Raw genomic sequence first — 18849 nt, 5'->3', positions numbered from 1 at the left:
ACTGTGAAAGGAGTCCCAGGGTACTGATCGCCGTCTTGGAAGGTGCCTGCTTGGAGCAGGAGAGTGACTCCGTCACTCCACATGAGATGGTTCTTTCCTACACTGCTCACAAATTGTGCAGTTGTATTTCAATGTGCTATGCCTCTCATTAACACAAACCTGTATTAGTCCCCTTCAAGCTTTTAAATTGTCCTTTCTGTTAACTGCACTCCTATCCCTGGACCTCCCAGCTCTTCGTACCGCTCACACATGATCGTGAAAGGCCTCGTTCTAAAACGAGATCCGGTATGCACAACCAACTTCCCTCCTTGGGGCTCCGAGCCTATACTCACTACTTCAAGGGAGTCAATAACGCCACGTAAAGCCAATCAATGTCCCCCCATTGGGTAGCAAAGGTGACAAGGGCCTCAGATTTCAATCTCCACTCTGCTTTGCTAATTTCATTACATATGCGTAATCACGAGGGGACGTGGTTCACATCTCATCCTGCTCTTCAGAAGCTCCATCTTGGAATGGAGAATCTTGATGCTAGTATTGCATCACCAGCTTCCTCACTGAAGTTCTTAATTGACTGGAGTTCTCTAATCTGTATTGGGGGCAATGCTAAACCTTAATACGTTCACATAGTGGCAAATGTTCTTCAATGAAAATCACTCATAGTTTCAATCCTTGTTATACTTCATACCCACTCTTAAGGGAACTAGTGAGGGTTATCCATATGCTGACTCTCTGATCCCACTTAATTGTTGTAAAAAGCATAGAGATAGCACCTCTGTGTCGTGAATCCTGGTTCCCCCTCCTCCCTCCTATGTCCTAGGACATGCTAAACTGGCTGTCTTATATTTACCAATCAATTCTTACTGAGTTGGTTCCACCCAATATCATTGTTTAACTCTCTCTCATTGCTCCTTATCCTATATATCCACTTCTGTTCCCTCTTGATCAGAAAGTGTTTCGGGTCCTGAATGTTTCCTGGAATGTAAGGTTTCTTAATGACTATCAGTTTAAGATCTGATACTGCATGTTTCCTTTCAGAAACATTTGCTGTTAACTTTGTCATCTCCTTTCCACACCGTACATTGCTCATATGTTCCCCTTTTTTTGGTTTTGACCTTCCTTGTTGTCATTCCTATATAAATGAGGTCACACATGCACCTAATCATCTAAATTATACTACCTGAATTACAGGTGGTATGGTTCCTGAGCACCCAGGGACATGTTAATCCTAGGTTCACTGTTTTTGCTGTATAAGATTAGGGGTGTGTCCGACAGGTCTCACAGGTATTGTGACCGGTCAAGTGAGGAAGGTTCCATAACCTAGTTACCTTTGCCTTCTTTTGTTCTCTCGGTCTAGTGTGTATTAGTAGGTTTTTAATACTGCTGCTCCTTTTGAAAGTAAACCCCTAGTCACTAAAGTTCAGAGTTTTCAAATTCCTTTTTCCATTTCTTTTCACCAAGTTTGATGTAGTGCTGAACGTAGTAAACCAGATACTCATATCTGTACTTGGTTTTGTATTTGTTTCCAAAAGAGCCTCCAGGTGGGTGTTACAAGCCTGTTTTATGCTGTCTTTATGGCCTTAGAGGGATAATGTCACTCTTGCAGTTTATTGCTCAGAGCTTCTGCTTCTTTCTCAAAGTCCTACACTTCTGAGCAGTTCGTCCAGAGCCTCAGGAATAGCCCATATGGCTAATTTTTCCTCAGGTTTTAGGATGAAAGCTTTAAAAAAACAGGGGATTATTCCTATCAACAGTTTTGTGTTGGACTCTTGTGGCAACAAATCCAGGAATGGTAGTAACCCCTTCGTTATTGTTGAGGTGAAGTATAGAAAAAGGGTTTCTATTATTCAGCCACCCCAGGAACTCTTGGACGGATTGTTCATCTTCTTTCCTGATTACTAAGACATTGTCGATAAATCGATGCCATAATCTTATTGAATTCTTTCAAGGATTATCTTTGGAAAAGGGGGGTTTCCAGAGTTCTACCTCTCTGTTCCAGATCATGAATCAGTGCATTCTCAAAAGCCCCTACCTCTGGAGGTAATTGTGTGAAGGGAGGGTAAGAAGGTAGACTTTGGGCTATTTTTTGCTTAATGTACTCATCGTATAAGGGTAGACTCTTTCACCAGAGAACTTCTTTAAGTCCTTCTGTAACTTATTCATCTTCTACTGAGCCAGGAAATCTTTCTATTAAAGACATCCCTATCGGTTTCATCTAGCTTCTTCTTATAAACTGCAAGTAGCACCTGTGTTTTTAACCTATTGTTGCTTGTCTGTATCATTTCTTAGCTGTTTTGATGATCAAAGTGAGCCAATCTCTTGTACAGCTCCATGTCATTAGGGACCAATCCCTCCTAAAATGTGCTTCTTATAGAAAAATCAGAGGCTCATTGGTTACAAGTGAGCCTCTAGGAGCTGCATACTCTGTAAGTATTGCCCCATTAAGGATTGTTTTCCTGTTAGTCTTTTTTTAATTCTAACAGTGTGTCCCATCCTTGATTATGAGTCTAACAGAACCTGTGAGGCGGAAGTGGGATGTCCTTCTGCATGCCTGTTGTTTACATACAGGGCGGGACCATAGAAGAGGGGTTTGCTACAGGCCTTTGAACTTCTGAATGGGCACCCTGTGAGAGAGCCTCTCACTTTGGCGAAGAAGGGCTGGGAGAAAACTCCCGGGAGTACAACCCCTAAAACGTGGTCCTCTACAACCAGACACCTTCCTTCAGGAAGCACGCTCAATAGAATCTAGAAGTCAGCCAGGAGATCATGACACTGTAGTATGACCAGAATGCCACTTTGGTGGAGTTTCAGCCTGGCCAAAAAGTGTGGGTTATGGAACCCATGGAGCCCATGGAGCGACATGCTCTACAAGAACATTGGTCTGGGCCCTATGGGGTCAAAGAGCAGTGTCACCTACCTGATGGACATCAAAACTCCTAGGAACTCATTGAGGGTTTTACCTGTGAACTGCCTCAAACCCCACTTTGAGAGGTCTGAGAACTGATGATGGGGTGTATGTGGAGTGTGAACCTCTCCCCAACCTTCTGTCTTCCAAAGAGCAGGATGGGTCAGTGGAGTGTGTCAGCCTCTCCCCTACAGTGACTTTAGGCCAACAGAGGGGATGATGCCAGTTACTGGGACATTTTGCCTCTTTCTTCTCCCCAGCCCAGGGCTCACTACATCGTGCACCGATAATATTGACACTCGGGATAATCCACCTGTAAAAAATCAGATTTACAGGTTCTCTTATAAGGCGAGGGCTAACATCAAGGAGGAGGTCTCCAAGATGTTGGCACTGGGTGTTATTGAGCACTTTAGCAGCCCTTGGTCTAGTCCAGTGACACTGGTCCCAAGGCTGCCCCTCCAGTTGTCACACCTGAACTCCAGTTCTGTGTGGACTACTGTGGGCTCAGTTCAGTCACCAACACTGATGTCCACCCCATCCCCAGAGCTGATAAGCTCACATATTGGCTTGGAGACGGAGGTTGGTAAATCAGGTCCTAACGGTTCTGGAGAAGCCTACTAGATGACATTGAATTCTTCAGTTCTAGCTGAGAGGACCACCTGTGTCGCCTGAAGAAAGTGCCAAAATTAAGACCATTCTGGCTTGGGAATTCCCTATGACCCATTCAGAAGTGAGAGGCTTCCTATATAGGTTATTCATCAAGGTATATGGCACTATTGTTGCCGCCTTGACAGAGCTCACTTCCAAGAAGCAGCCTCATGAGACGATCATGACAGAGGTGTGCCAGAAAGCCTTTGACACCCTAAAAAACTTCATGTACACCACACCCATGATCTAGGCCCCTGATGCCTCCAAATAACTTGTTGTTCAGACAGACACCTCAGAACATAGCATAGGGGCTATGCTCTCACAGTTAAATGAGGAGTGCCTGGACTAAACTGTAGCTTTCATCAGCAGGAGGTTATTTCCCAGGGAACAGAGGTGGAGCACAATTGAAAGGGAAGCCATTGCTGTGGTATAGGCACTGAAGAAGCTAAGGCCATACCTATTAGGCACACACTTCCAGGTTCAGACTGACCACAGGCAGCTCAGATGAATAATGCAGATGAGAGAAGAAAATCCCAAAACTGTTGAGGTGGTTATTCTCCCTACAGGGAATGGACTTTATGGTGGAACAACATCTTGGAATGGACTACATGAATGCTGATGGTCTCTCCAGGTTATTCTTCCTTAGTCAGGAAAGCTCCCAAGGGGTTGGATAACTCTCCCAACTTTCAGTGGGGGAGAGACATGTTAGACCTGGCATCCGTGGCATGGTTCTGCCCTCTGACCAGTTTTTCTGACTCGTTTTTGCTGACTTTCAGGATTCTGGGTGCATTACCACTGATAACCAGTGCTAAAGTGTGAGTGCTTTGTACTCTGAACATGGTAACATTGGTTTCTCCACAAATGGCATGTTTAATGCACTTATAAGTCCCTAGTAAAGTGCACTTATGTGTCCAGGGCCTGTACATTAAATGCTACTAGTGGGCCTGTAGCACTGATTGTGCCACCCACTACAGTAGCCAGGCCCAAACCAAGGGCAGGGAGCAGTGTATATAAACATTTGGATATGCACTTTTAAATTTAACATATCCAGATAGTTAAAAACGCTTAAATTAGTTTTTCACTATTGCAAAGCCTATCTCTCTCATAGGATAACATTGAGATTACCTTAAAATATCTTTTAAGTGTAATTTCCAATTAGGAAAACATAGAAATAAGGTGTTTGATGTCCCTGGACTCACAATTTAAAATCACAACTTATGGTGAAGTCAGATTTAAAATTGTAAGTCTGAAATGCCACTTTTAGAAAGTTGGCATTTTCCTACTTAAAGCATGCTGTGCCTCTGCCTGTCTCTGAATACACGTCTGGGGTAGATGACAGCTGGGCTTATGTGCATTCACACTTGACAGTCACACACAAAGGAAGCTTGTGTATGGCATTTTCATATTAATGACCTTTCACCAGGCTGATGGGTCAACTGGGCTAGATGGGAAGGAGGCGCTGACACTTACTCATAAATAGGGCTGTGCTTCTCCTCACAAAAAGGGCTGCATACCCCCCTGTATAGTGTCTAGAGCCAGGAAGGGCAGGACAGTGACCTTGTGGACTTCAAAAGAAGGGCTTCCAGAACCAGGGCACCCTATAAGTGCTGGGCAACAAACCTCACCAAATTAGATCCCTATTGGAACCACGGACACTGCTATGCTGCTAGGAGGGGCTGCTACTCTGCAAATGCATTGCTATGTTGACCTACTCATACTGTGTTCTGTGTTGTAGACAGAACTACCACTTTGCTGTTTTCTCTTCTGTGTTGACCTGCTGCCTGCTGCCTGCTGCTTCAGTCCTGCAGTGAGAAGGACATGACTTGCTTTCTATATCCTCTAGCCCAAAAGTCACCAAATGCTTGCTGACCTACCCCTATTCTTCTGCAGCCTCAGGCCAACCAAAGACTGCTTGCAGCTCTCCTAGTGCTGCTGGACTTTGCCATCTGTGAGTCCTACCCTTGTCTGTGGTGCCCCTCTCCAGTCCTGGGCCTCAGAAGCAGGTTCTGCAGCTACATAAATCAAAAAGAAACGCATCGCCCTGAGTGTTGCAGAAAATCATTGTGACACATTTCCGAGGGTACCCAAGTACAGCAGCTTCACCTACTATGCGGCCCAATGATGACGCTTTGCACGGCTCACCAGCAATGCATCACATCCACTTCTACAGAGCCCAACTATGATGCATCACCCCAAGTGTGGCAGGAATATTGACGTATTATGTCTTCGCCATCAACGCATTGCTCCAACAAAGGTATTTTTTAGCGGGCCCTGCTTGGGTCCTATAGCCAGACTCCCCTCCATCATGATCGGCCTGGATTTTGGATTTGCACCGGTTCCTCGCAAACTCTAGTTACCTTTTTGTCGCTATAGACTTTTAAGCACCATTTTCACATTTAATATTTAAAAATTCACATCTTGACTTCTACAGATTGGATATTTGTCATTTTTGTCTTGTTCTAATCAGATAAATATTATCTACTTTTCTAAACTGGTGTTGAGTATTTTTGTGGTGTCTTTTACTGTCTTACTATAAATAAGTGTTGCACAAATACTTTACATATTGCCTCTTAAGGTAAGCCTGACTGCTGTGTGCCAAGTTACCAGAGGGTGAGCACAGGTTAATTTAGGAAGTGTAACTGACTATGATTGTGGTCCGTACTTGGATAGGGTGCAACTACAGACCCAATTTCTAACAGTCTGAATTTAACTTCAGATAATTATCTGTCTACCAATTGGAGACCGCGACGAGACATTGTTTACATTTTTTCCAGCACATGCCTTAATGAGCTGAGAGAGACACTATCAGCTGGGTGTCATCTCCATACAAAATGATCTCAAATCATGTAGATATTAAAAAGTGTAGAGCTCAATGGTAACACTGTGGAACTTTATGCTAGACAGGGGTAAGTTTCAAGGAAAAACCAGAAGGTAAAGACATGATGCTTGATTTATACTGTTAGACCTGACAGCCTTAGGATAGTCTTCCCCCAAACCTTTTGTCTGATTGCCTCATATTTTGCTGATTTCACATTCATGTCCTTAGTTTTGTATTGTATGATGGAATAGAACTTGGGATTAGAATTTAGGAGCTTGGAAGGTCATGGGTTGCTTAGCAATGAGGGTGGAATGCAAAGGCTTGGGAAGGAGATTGTTGACAGTTTGTGGTATGGCTGTGCTAGAGTTATATACTGGAACTTAATTGCTGTATTGTTTATGGAATAAAACAAAAAAGAAAAGAAGAGAAAGCAGTTTCATCTTTTCAGTTAAGACTCTGAGCTCTTTGCCACAGCTGGCCAGTGGTAAAGTGCATGGGCTCTACGCCTAAAACATGGTTTGATTGCTATATACCTAATTGCCATATTTAAGTAAGTCCCTAGTAAAGTGCATCACATGTGCCCAGTGCCTATAAATTAAATGTTCCTAGTGGACCTACAACACTGATTGTGCCACTCACTTAAGTAGCACTTTAAAACATGTCTCAGGCATGCCATTGTAGCTTCAATGTAGTGTCACACTGCCATTCCAACTTGACATTTAAAACCACTTGTTAAGTCATAAAAAAACAATGTATTGCATACAATTCATCACCAAGGTAGACCCTAGATAGCCCACAGGGTAGGGTGCCATGTAAGTAAAAGTCAGGACACATATTTTTAATACTTACGTGTCCTGGTAGTGAAAAACTCTCAAATTTGTTTCTCTTTACTATGGGGTCTACCCCTCTCACAGGACAATTTTAGCAATTCTGTATTACAATAAATAAGCTGTAATGCCTGATTGTTGAGGGGTAGATCTGTCATGTTTAATACTTATGGAAGTTTAATGATAAATCTGATTTAATGTTGAAGTCAGATTTATTATTACAATTTTGAAATGCCACTTTTATAAAGTTGGCATTTTCCTGCTCTTAGCCCTGTGTGCTTGCAGCCTATCTCCAATACACATCTGGGGTGGGATGACAGCTGGGCTTTGTGCATTCATTCCAGACAGCAATAGACAAAGAAACCATAGGTGTGACTGATGGGTCATTAACATCCTGATGGGCCATCTTGTGAGGATGAGAGAGAGGAGATGGATATTGCCACATACCTACTCCTAAATGGGCTATTTCCTGCCCCCATACCAAGCACTGCTTATCCCGCTGTAGTAAGTCTGAAGCTCGGGCAGAGAGGGAGGACCTCTGTGCACCTCAAAGCTCTTCTTTGAAGTCTCCCCCACTTTAAAGGTACCACTGGATATAAGAACTGGACTTCTGACCCTACCAACTTAGTACACTTCTGGACCTGTGGATACTCTGCCAGGTAGAAGGACTGCTGTGCAGCTACTAGGACTTCTACTCTTCTGGACTGCTGCACTGAAATAAATGTTTTCTTGCTGAGCTGACCTGCTGCCTGCTGCTCTCCTTGCCTGGGTGAGAAGGACTACACCCACATCACTTGAATCTAGAAACAATGTGACTCCAAATATAGCTGGCTTGCCTCCTGTTTTCTGAAGTCTGAGGGACACAAAACACTTCCATCCAAACTCCATGCCAGCTGTCTTGACATAGGTCTCTTACACGAAACTATGTGACCTACATTACCTGGAATAAACCATGTCCATTTCATATTTTAGAACAGCATCACACACCTGCCATTATCACAACTCTGAAATGCCCACATGAAGCTGTCATGGTGAAGGTAACTGTACAAAGAACAAAACAAGGTGTATAGGCTTGAAATTATACATATGACACAAGTCACACAGCAAGTATCTGGAAAACAAAGTACATTGCAAACAATCTGAGTATCAGCTCTAACTGTTTCAAAAACAATAAGCTCCACACATTCTCATAACTAGAGTTGATTGTACAGTCACAGTCATGCTATCACATGACATACACTCATGAGAAGTAGTTGTGCAAGAGATCTCCTCACAAGTCAGCTGCTTCCTCTTCATCACTGTCATCTTCAGTTGATATTTCAGGATTCTCATCCAGTGGCACTGCAGGCACCCCCTCCTCTGGAATATACAGGGTATTCCTCCACAGGGCAATGTTGTGGGAGTATGCAGCATGCCAAAGTGATCTGACACACATTCATGGGTGAGTAGAGGAGTGCTCCATCAGTCCTGTCCAGACAGTAAAATCTAGCTTTGAGGAGCCCAAAGGGCTGCTCCACTGCCTGCCTTGTTCTTTAATGGAGTTCACTGTAGCAAACTTCCCCTGGCATAGTTGGATTTCTTAGCGGCATCAACAACCAAGGATGGTTGACATATGCTGAGTATCCTGTTAAGGAATGGGACCTAAGTGCAATAATGTTCATTCTCTTCATGATTGTAGCACCTGACATTGCTCACACACATTCAGGACTGACATGAATTACCAACCAGCCAGGCCCTCTCTGGTTGCAGTTCTCACATCAGCTGTGGTATGGTGCTGTTCTGCTTTATAAAGGAATTATGGGCTGATCCTAGAAAATGGGCACATGTGTTTTAGATGTAGAGATTTGCCAAACAGACAACTTGCACGTTGATGGAATGGAAGTTTTTTCTGTTGCTATAGACTTGTTTAGTGGCCAGCGGTGGCACCAAGCCAACATGTGTGCAATCAATGGCCCCACCTTATGTGGGATGCGGACAAAACCATAGAAGTTAGCCTTCACATTGGCTAAACCCTCAGATCGGGGAACCTGATATAGCTGTCAATGTGTTTCAACATAGCTGAGAGGAAATCTATCAATACCAGACTGAACATAGGTTGGGACATACCACCAGATAGGGCCACTGTATGTTGGAAGGACCCTGTGGCCAGGAAGTGCAATACTGACATCATTTGAGCAATGGGTGGTATGCAGTATTGATTATTGCTAGCAGGGAACAGATCTGTCTCCAACTGATGGCATAAATCCACTATTGTTTTGCGTATTCAGACAGTAGAACTGGATGATGAGGCATTCCTCCATGGTCTGAAGGTCTGGCAATGGAAAATAGATAGAGTTTCTCGCATTCTCCCTATCCCAGTGTACCTATGTCTGAAAATATATGATTTTGAACATTAGTCACTGTGTCCGCAACAACATACATGATGCATGCCAACAATTTCATGTGACAAAGCATTTCTGACTGGAAATACATTACACCCAGTACACATCACAGCTGGCAACTACACAAGGTTCAAATGTGGCCCCCAGGGTTGTGAACCCATGTCCCATGTCCACAAAATGGACTCAGGTGACACACAACTATCTGCTACTCTATTGCCCCTCAAAATATGACAGTCTTTCCTGACCACCAAAAATACAATCAGCAGTGGTGGACCATGCACCTCTGTCATATGCCATTTGTGCCCTGAAACACACTACACTGGTGGTTGAGTTGTCAGATGTTCACAAGAAGACAAATTGAGGATGTTTGCGATGATCCTAAACTTATATTGTTGTTGTGACTCATATAATATGGTCATATACAGAATTTCAAACTACCAAAATGGCAGATGCCTGACCTACTCCACTGGCAATCAGGAACCACCTGCGTCCCTCTGCGGAAGTCATACGCACACTGGACAGTACCAACTGTGGCAGACACAGACGTAGGCTAATGTTGTTGACTGCGGTGTTCACGGTGCAACCAGATACATGGTGTACGTGGACACCACATTATGCAAAATCAGTCACTTGACCACTGACAAAGCTGCCAGCAACATCTCCACCAGATCAGCTGATGTGAGCTGCCTCTGGGAGCAATCATGTCATGCCAGCAGGTAAATGGGCACTTGCCTTCTCTCCAGAGGAGCTGGAGGGGCTTATGACCCAAGTTCTTCCCCGTATGGCCAGTTTTATGGCTCACCAGAGAAGCAGGTAAGTACCTCATAGGCACAATTGAGTCTTTTCAACACCATCCATTTCCTTCTCACAGGCTACAATGTGCCACTGTGTGCCAGTTAGACTTCTTGTGTGCCTGTTGTTGCAGCTCGTGTGGCATCAATGGGATATACATAGTGCAGGTATTGGAGACCAGTACTATACGTTATGTACATTCACACTGTGTTGTGTGATGTTTTTAGGGCCCTAGATCCTCCTTGTGTTGGTTGCAAATAACTAGGAAAGGAGACTTCACTGCCAAACAATGACATTTCTTTGTTTATGATGCTTGTAAATGTTAGACAACATGTATGTGCATCACAGCATGAGCTGTGTATGGATCTTTTCTGAGTCATTTGAGGATCTTGTAAGCAATGTGTATTGTGCACAAACCCCACTTCCACTCCCAGTAGACCTGCAGATCCTGTCATTTGGCAAATACGAGGCTCCAGTGTCAAATCTTGCCATGAATGTTTCAGTCCATTGACTAGATTAGGAATAGGTACTGAGGTAAATCCCAGAACTAATAAATATGTGCATTTTACATCATTTTCAATGTGGTCTTTGGCTAAAGGTCCCTCACTCCTACGGCTCTGTTGTCACCTTCACAGAAGTCATATTTGTTCTATAGGAGCTTATTGCACAAATGGCAACCCCACAGTGCAGACAGTGTGCAGATTTATGGGAGGCCATGACATGAGACTCAGTAACTTAGTTACATAGAATGAATTGTACAATACATACCTTTGTATGTTGGATGTCATCTCTGTAGGTGAGAAACGTGTTCAAAGGTGTGTTCCGTGACACTGGTTGTAGGAAGGTACCATCTTGCCCGGCATGTTACCCCCATTTTTTTTACATTTATGTAAGTTTGTTTTTGCCTGTCTCACTGGATACTGATAGCCAGGACCCCAGTGCTCATAGTTTGTGGCCTGAATGTGTATACTTGTGTAGTGACTAACTGTGTCACTGAGGCTCTGCTAATCAGAACCTCAGTGCATATGCTCTCTAAAATTGTCACTATGGGCTAGTGACCATTTTTACCAATTCTCATTGGCACACTGTAACACCCTTATAATTCCCTAGTATGTGCTACCTTGGTACCCAGGGTATTGGGGTTCCAGGAGATCCCTATGGGCTGCAGCATTTCTTTTGCCACCCATAGGGAGCTCAGACAAATCTTACACAGGACTGCCACTGCAGCCTGAGTGAAATAACGCACACATTATTTCACAGCCATTTTTCAATGCACTTAAGTAACTTATAAGTCACCTATATGTCTAACCTTCACTCGCTGAAAGTTAGGTGCAAAGTTACTAAGTCTAAGGGCACCCTTGCACTAGCAAATGTGCCCCACATAGTTCAGGGCCATTTCCCCGGAATTTGTGAGTGCGGGGACACCATTACACGTGTGCACTACATATAGGTCAATACCTATATGTAGCTTCACAATGGTAACTCCAAATATGGCCATGTAACATGTCTAAGATCATGGAATTGTCCCCCCATGCCAAATATGGTTTTGAGTGTGCCAATTCCATGCATCCCCGGGGTCTCCACTATGGACCCCGGGTACTGCCAAACCAGCTCTCTGGGGTTTTCTCTGCAGCTACCACTGCTGCCACCCCACAGACAGGGTTCTGCCCTCCTGGGGTCTGGGCAGCCCACTCCCAGGAAGACAGAACAAAGGATTTCCTCTGAGAGAGGGTGTTACACCCTCTCCCTTTGGAAATAGGTGTTAAAGACTGGGGAGGGGTAGCCTCTCCCAGCCTCTGGAAATGCTTTGAAGGGCACAGATGGTGTCCTCCTTGCATAAGCCAGTCTACACCAGTTTAGGGAACCCCCAGTCCCTGCTCTGGCACAAAACTTGACAAAGGAAAGGGGAGTGACCACTCCCCTGTCCATCACCACCCCGGGTTAGTGTCCAGAGCTCTTCCAGTGTGTCCCATACTTCACCATCTTGGATCCAGAGGTGTGAGGGCACTCTGGAGGCCTCTGAGTGGCCAGTGCCAGCAGGTGACAACAGAGATCCCTCCTGATAGGTGCTTACCTGACTAGGTGGCCAATCCTCCTCTGAGGGCTATTTAGTGTCTCTCCTGTGGGATTCTCATCAGATAATGACGTGCAAGAATTCACCAGAGTTCCTTTGCATCTCCCTCTTTGACTCCTGCCAAGGATCGACTGCTGACTGCTCCAGGACGCCTGCAAAACTGCAACAAAGTAGCAAGAAGACTACCAGCGACATTGAAGCACCTAATCCTGCCGGATTTCTCAACTGTTTCCTGGTGGTGCATGCTCTGGGGGCTGTCTGCCTTCACCCTGCACTGGAACCAAGAAGAAATCTCCCATGGGTCGACGGAATCTTCCCCCTGCTAACGCAGGCACCAAACTTCTGCTTCACCGGTCCTCTGGGTCCCTTCTCGTCGTGATGAGCATGGTCCCTGGAACACAGGCGCTGGATCCAAGTGTCCCCGACAGTCCAGTGGTCCATAAGTCCTTGCCTCCCCACGCCAGACAGTAATCCTGTGTACTGCGAGAACTGCAGCTGCTAGGGCTTCTGTGCACTTTTGCAAGGAATCCTTTGTGCACAGCAGAGCCCAGGCCCCAGTACTCCGTCCTGTTTTGCTCAACTCGCTGAGTTGACCACCAGCTTCGTGGGACCCTCTTTTGTAGTGTTGAAACGACTGCCATGCTCATTTTTCTTGAACCCGTGTTCAAGTACTTCTGCGGGTGCTTCCTGCTTCTGCATGGGCTCTCTGTATTGCTGAGAGTCCCATCTGTCTCCTCTTCCAAGTGGTGACCTCTTGGTCCTTCCTAGACCCAGGCAGCATCCTTTTTCTTCAACAGGGACCTCAGCAGCTGGCAAGGCTTGTTTGTGGTCTTTCTGCATAGAAACAACTCTGCATCCTCCAGCATGCCGTAGGACATCTTCTGTGCAAAGGAGAAGTTCCTGTTATCTTCCGTTGTTGCAGGATCTTCAGCTTCTGCCACCCGGAGGCAGCCATTTTGCACCTTCATCTGGGGTTTAGTGGGCTCCTGCCCCCCCGGATCCTTTCACCACTCTTGGACTTGGTCCCCATCCTTTGAAGGTCCTCAGGTCCAGGAATCCATCTTCAGTGCTTTGCAGTCTGTTGTTGTCTTTGCAAAATACTCCATCACAAGTTTAGTGTGTTTCTGGGGAAATAGTAGTAACTTTACTCCTACTTTTCAGGGTCTTGTGGTGGTGTATCTTGGACACCCTTAGTGTTTTCTTACACTCCCAGCGACCCTCTACACACTACACTAGGCCTGGGGTCCCTAAGTGGTTTGCATTCCACTTTCTTAGTATTTGGTTTGTGTTGCCCCTAGGCTATTGCATCCTATTGTATTCTACAGTGTTTGCAATACTTTTTACTTACCTGATTTTGGTTTGTGTGTATATTTTGTGTATTTTACTTACCTCCTAAGGGAGTATATCCTCTGAGATATTTTTCGCACATTATCACTAAAATAAAGTACCTTTATTTTTAGTAACTCTGAGTATTGTGATTCTTATGATATAGTGCTATATGATATAAGTGGTACAGGAGGAGCTTTGCATGTCTCCTAGTTCAGCCAAAGCTGCTCTGCTATAGCTACTTCTATCAGCCTAAGCTGCTAGAACACTACCAATATACTAATGAGGGATAACTGGACCTGGCACAAGGTGTAAGTGTCATCAGGTACCCACTATGAACCAGGCCAGCCTCCTACATTACTAGCAGTGCCTCATCTCTACCCAAGGGCAGGGATGATTGGCCAGCCGAGCGCATGACACAATTGACTCCTCAGGGAAATCACGGTCACTCAGATCACATCCGTTTCTCTCATTTACATTAGTCTCACATGTACAAGGAGAATCATGGGAAGTATCTGTTTCAATAAGATTTTAATGAAGCAACTGCATCTTAGATAATAAAGCATGTACTGCTATAACCAGGACGATGAGGCATGACAGGATTAAAATAGTGACGAGGAGAGTAAAGCATAAAAACAATGCTACCATATTGTCACCAGAATCATTAGGCTTTGTTAGGGCACAGCATCTTAAGCTCTAGTTCTGACCTTCATGTTCCCCTGGGAAGACATCATCCCTCATACCTGAGCCAGAGGCCTGTAGTCTACATAAACAGCTGTAGTGAAGCATTCAGCAATCAACTTACAGTCATGGTCACCTGGCTAGAATCTCCTTCTAATGTGTATGGGACAGAGAAGTGTCTTTATAATATAACAGCTGGTGTTCTGAAAAAATGTCCCTACTTAAGGATCTGTACGTGGCTAGGTACACTAGAGACAAAGCGTTACCACATTTATCAGCAGCCTATCTCACTGCAGCCTTGAGAAAAGCACAGAGTGAAAGAAATGTCTTGTTTAAAAACACAGTGCTGACCTAGGCAAAGAACAGCTAGATAGAGATAAATAAAACAAGACCGCAAATGTGGCTATAGTTAAGATAATAAACAAAGCCAATAAAATATATCTAGATGAAAGTGCACAGCAGCAGGCCTAGTTTGCAAAAATAACGTGTACGAAGCTATAACTAAAATGGCTACACAACAGCCTGTTTACCCTTTCTGATCAAAATCGACCACTCATACAGTATGTGAGGGCAGACCTTATGCCAGCCTATGAAAGGAGCAGGCCTCACTGTAATGGAAAACGAATTTAGGGGTTTTCCACTACCAGGACATATAAAACACACCTGTATATGTCCTGCCTTTTACGTACATAACAGCCTGCCCTATGGGTTACCTAGGGCCTATCTTAGGGGTGACATATGCAGAAAAAGGGGAGTTTAAGGCTTGGCAAGTACTTTTAAATGCCAAGTCGAATTGGCAGCGAAACTGCACACACAGGCCTTGCAATGGCAGGCCTGAGACATGGTTAAGGGGCTATTTATGTGGGTGGCACAACCTGTGCTTCAGGCTACTAGTAGCATTCAATTTACAGGTCCTGAGCACATGAAGTGCACTTTACTAGGGACTTACAATTAAATCAAATATGCCAATTGGGTATGAACCAATGTTACCATGCTTAAGGGAAAGAGCATACGCACTTTAGGGCTGGTTAGCAGTCATAAAGGTTTAAAACCAGCAAAAACAGTGTCAGAAAAGCGGAGGGAGGCAGGCAAAAAGTTTGGGGATGACCACCCTAAGGCTGTCAGGTCTAACACGCGCATTCTGGTGGTGGTGTACCTGGAGCACGCTAGGTATTTGAGGGGAGCAAAGCAGCCATAAGGGGGTGCCTGTCACATAGCCAAGTTGATGTGTTAGGTTCTGACATCTCCTCCTGATGGTTGGGGATGGGCCATGTGTGACACACAAGAGGAATAGCTGTTTGTGTAGATACGGAATTTGGTGCATACTGATGTGTCCTGACTATTAGCCCAGGGACCTAGAAAACAACCAAGTACATGCAACAAAAATTGCTCTCTGGTGACAACACATGGCTGTGTACATTGATCCATCAAGTAATGTTTGTTATTGTAGTGCACCTAAATTCTATGCAACAGACCACTACTTCTCAGTGTTACAGCTCAAAGAAAAATAATTGTTGGATCACAGTTCTCCACCATATGTTTGGTCTGGCCACTTGTCTTCAGAGTGTGATGAGTGCTGGTGCCTCACTACTCTCTGTCATGTGAAGGTGGCCATCATACATATGACAGAGCATACATTGTTCTTAGGGTGCAGATACAGATGAATATTTTCCCTTGGTAAGTGGAAAAATGACATGATTTATGTGCCATCAAAGTTCTTTGTGCTTACCTGTAAGCATGTGTCCCTTTCTCTTTTGACAAAATGTGTTCACTGATGTTTCATGTATGGTCTATCTGTGTTCATGGGATAATTTCTATATTCCCTCACATATATGTGCATGTCAACCTGTGTTTAGAATTGGACATGTGTAATGGGGCTACGTTTCATGTGGTGCCACAGAAATGAGTGTAACACCATTGATTGTTGCCTCACACATATCCTCACCGTCATTGCATGTCATTTGACATGTACAACTGCAGTGGCAATGAGGAACATGACAGGTAGGACTACAGTTGTTGCCACAATATGCATTTCCATGCCACTATTATGGCTTCATGTGGCAAAGTGCTCTGCACAGGTGATATGGGGAAGGTACGTTATCTGACTGTTGGCATGCGTAATGGAGTGACTTGCAGTTATGTTGGAATCTTATGTTGTTGGGTACAAACAGGACCAAAGTAGAGACAGTAATTTAGCTTCCCATTGGGCAACATGTTGACGGCTTTCTACAAGTACTTGTGAATCCCAGGGTCTCTCAAACATACGAAGGACTAAAGACTTCTAATGATGCAGTCAGAGTATTTTATTGTAGCTGATTCATTGTAATCTGGATTTTAGAGAGCTATCACCCTGACAATTTGCACATTTTGCCTACAGTGTATGTAGTATATCTGAGCAACATTGGAACACCTCCATAACTCCATTAGGACAATTTACACATGGTGAAGTGTGTATTGTTTATGTATTTACAGTGTGACATGAGTATTTCCGTGTCATCTTCTTTAGGCTGCTGTACTGTTGTCAGCAACATGACAGGATTTTAGGGGCATCATTCCTTATTGTTGTGTTATTGTGTATGTGACAAAGAGATGTATGCATGACTTGTGTGGTATCTGTGCAAATGAGCCTGGCATTGGCCTACTATTGTATGACTGCAGGTAACTGAAGTATGCTCTGTGAGGCAAAGCATTGAAGATGATGAGGTCAATGATCACTCTGTTGCATAGCTTCACCAATGCAATTATAGTTGTCTGAGACTGTTATTTTCCTGTGGGCAACTGTTGACTGTTCATGTGACATGCATGCCTATGATGTGATACATGTAGGAGCCACTTTGATGCAGTTTGTTTTTGGGGCCTACTTGACATCATGGTAATGTTTGCTAATCACAGCTGTAGCTCATGTGAGACCAGGAACATGCAGTGGCCCTTTTTGTCTTTGTATTTGCATCATCCTCACAGGAAAGCAAAGGAAATGGGGCGGAACCAAGTAAGAATGCATCTAGCCACAGTACCTCCAGTCATGACAATGCTGACATGGAGGGACCCGGTGACCTGGAGGGTGATGAGAGTGCCATGGAGGACACAGGATCAACCAGGTCATCTTCAGATTCTACCAGCAGTGGATACTCGCTAGTGGTGGCGGACCCATCAGGAACTGCTGCTGTACCATCCTTGTCTGCCACCCCCAGTTTTATCAACACCCTCTGTGTTGCTCCTCACCCATTTGTCCATGCCCACTCAACCAAGAGGGTGGGCGTCTCCTTTGCCACAGGCAACTCAGCCGCAGCCCATGTTACCCCTGCTGCCCTGATATAGGAGGCTATTGACCTCCTGGGGAGTATCTCTCTGGGGCAGACTGGCATTGTGAATGGCATCCAGAGGTTGGCAAGCCAACTTTAGCAGGCAAATGCTTTTCTGGAAGGCATTCATAGTGACATGTCTGGCCTACAGAGATCTTTTCAGGTACTCGCCTCCCCACTGATGACAGCCATCCAACCCCAAAAATCCTTCCCACTTACCACCTCCCTATTCCCAAACCAAATGTTCTATTCCCCTACCTGTCCCAGAAGCACATAGACACATTTGCACACACCCACCTCAACACAAGTAAAACAAGACACACACAGGCATTCACCATTCATCCGCAGACACCACATCAGCCACCATTTCAACAGACAACCCACCACCCCTCTGACCCAGGCACCACAGCTACCATACCCTCAGAGACCACCACAACAGCCAGTGGCACATCCACCACACCCACCATATAACCAGACAATAGCTCACAATTCACGGACCCACACACCTCAGACATCATACCCCCAGATACAACCACAACACCTAGAGACACCCACCACATCAACCATACCCCCAGAATCCACCCCACGGACACATCTATCACATCCATCATACCCACAGACACCACCCCAACAGACGCACACACACATCCACTACTCCCACATCATCCAGCACCTCCACCTCACAGCCACCCAAGACACACAAACACCCACATCACACATGCAACAGATACCACCCAAACAGAAGCATACCTCACAAATGCACACACACAAGGCATAAACACCGACAGGCAAGACCACCACTCCTTCAACCTCTAAATCCCCAACCCCTTCTGGAGACCCTTCCTGTTTTCCCAGAGAGTTTCCTCTTTGACTTTTCCCTTTTCCCGTTCCCTCCACCCCATTCTGAAACTCAAGAGTCCCACATCCCAACCGATGCCTCCCACATCAAAATCCTCTCTGTCACACCTGCCCCCTGCAAGCACCAATACCACTCCCCCCCAAAGAAGAAGCCCACACCTCTGAAGAAAAAGACCACCTCCCAAACCCAACCCAGAGATTGGAGTCAAGGTTGGGCACATTAATGTGCATGGACTCATA

Source organism: Pleurodeles waltl, chromosome 6 (assembly GCF_031143425.1).
Source record: "Pleurodeles waltl isolate 20211129_DDA chromosome 6, aPleWal1.hap1.20221129, whole genome shotgun sequence".
NCBI classification, from domain to species: domain Eukaryota; kingdom Metazoa; phylum Chordata; class Amphibia; order Caudata; family Salamandridae; genus Pleurodeles; species Pleurodeles waltl.
This window is presented reverse-complemented; position numbering follows the sequence as displayed.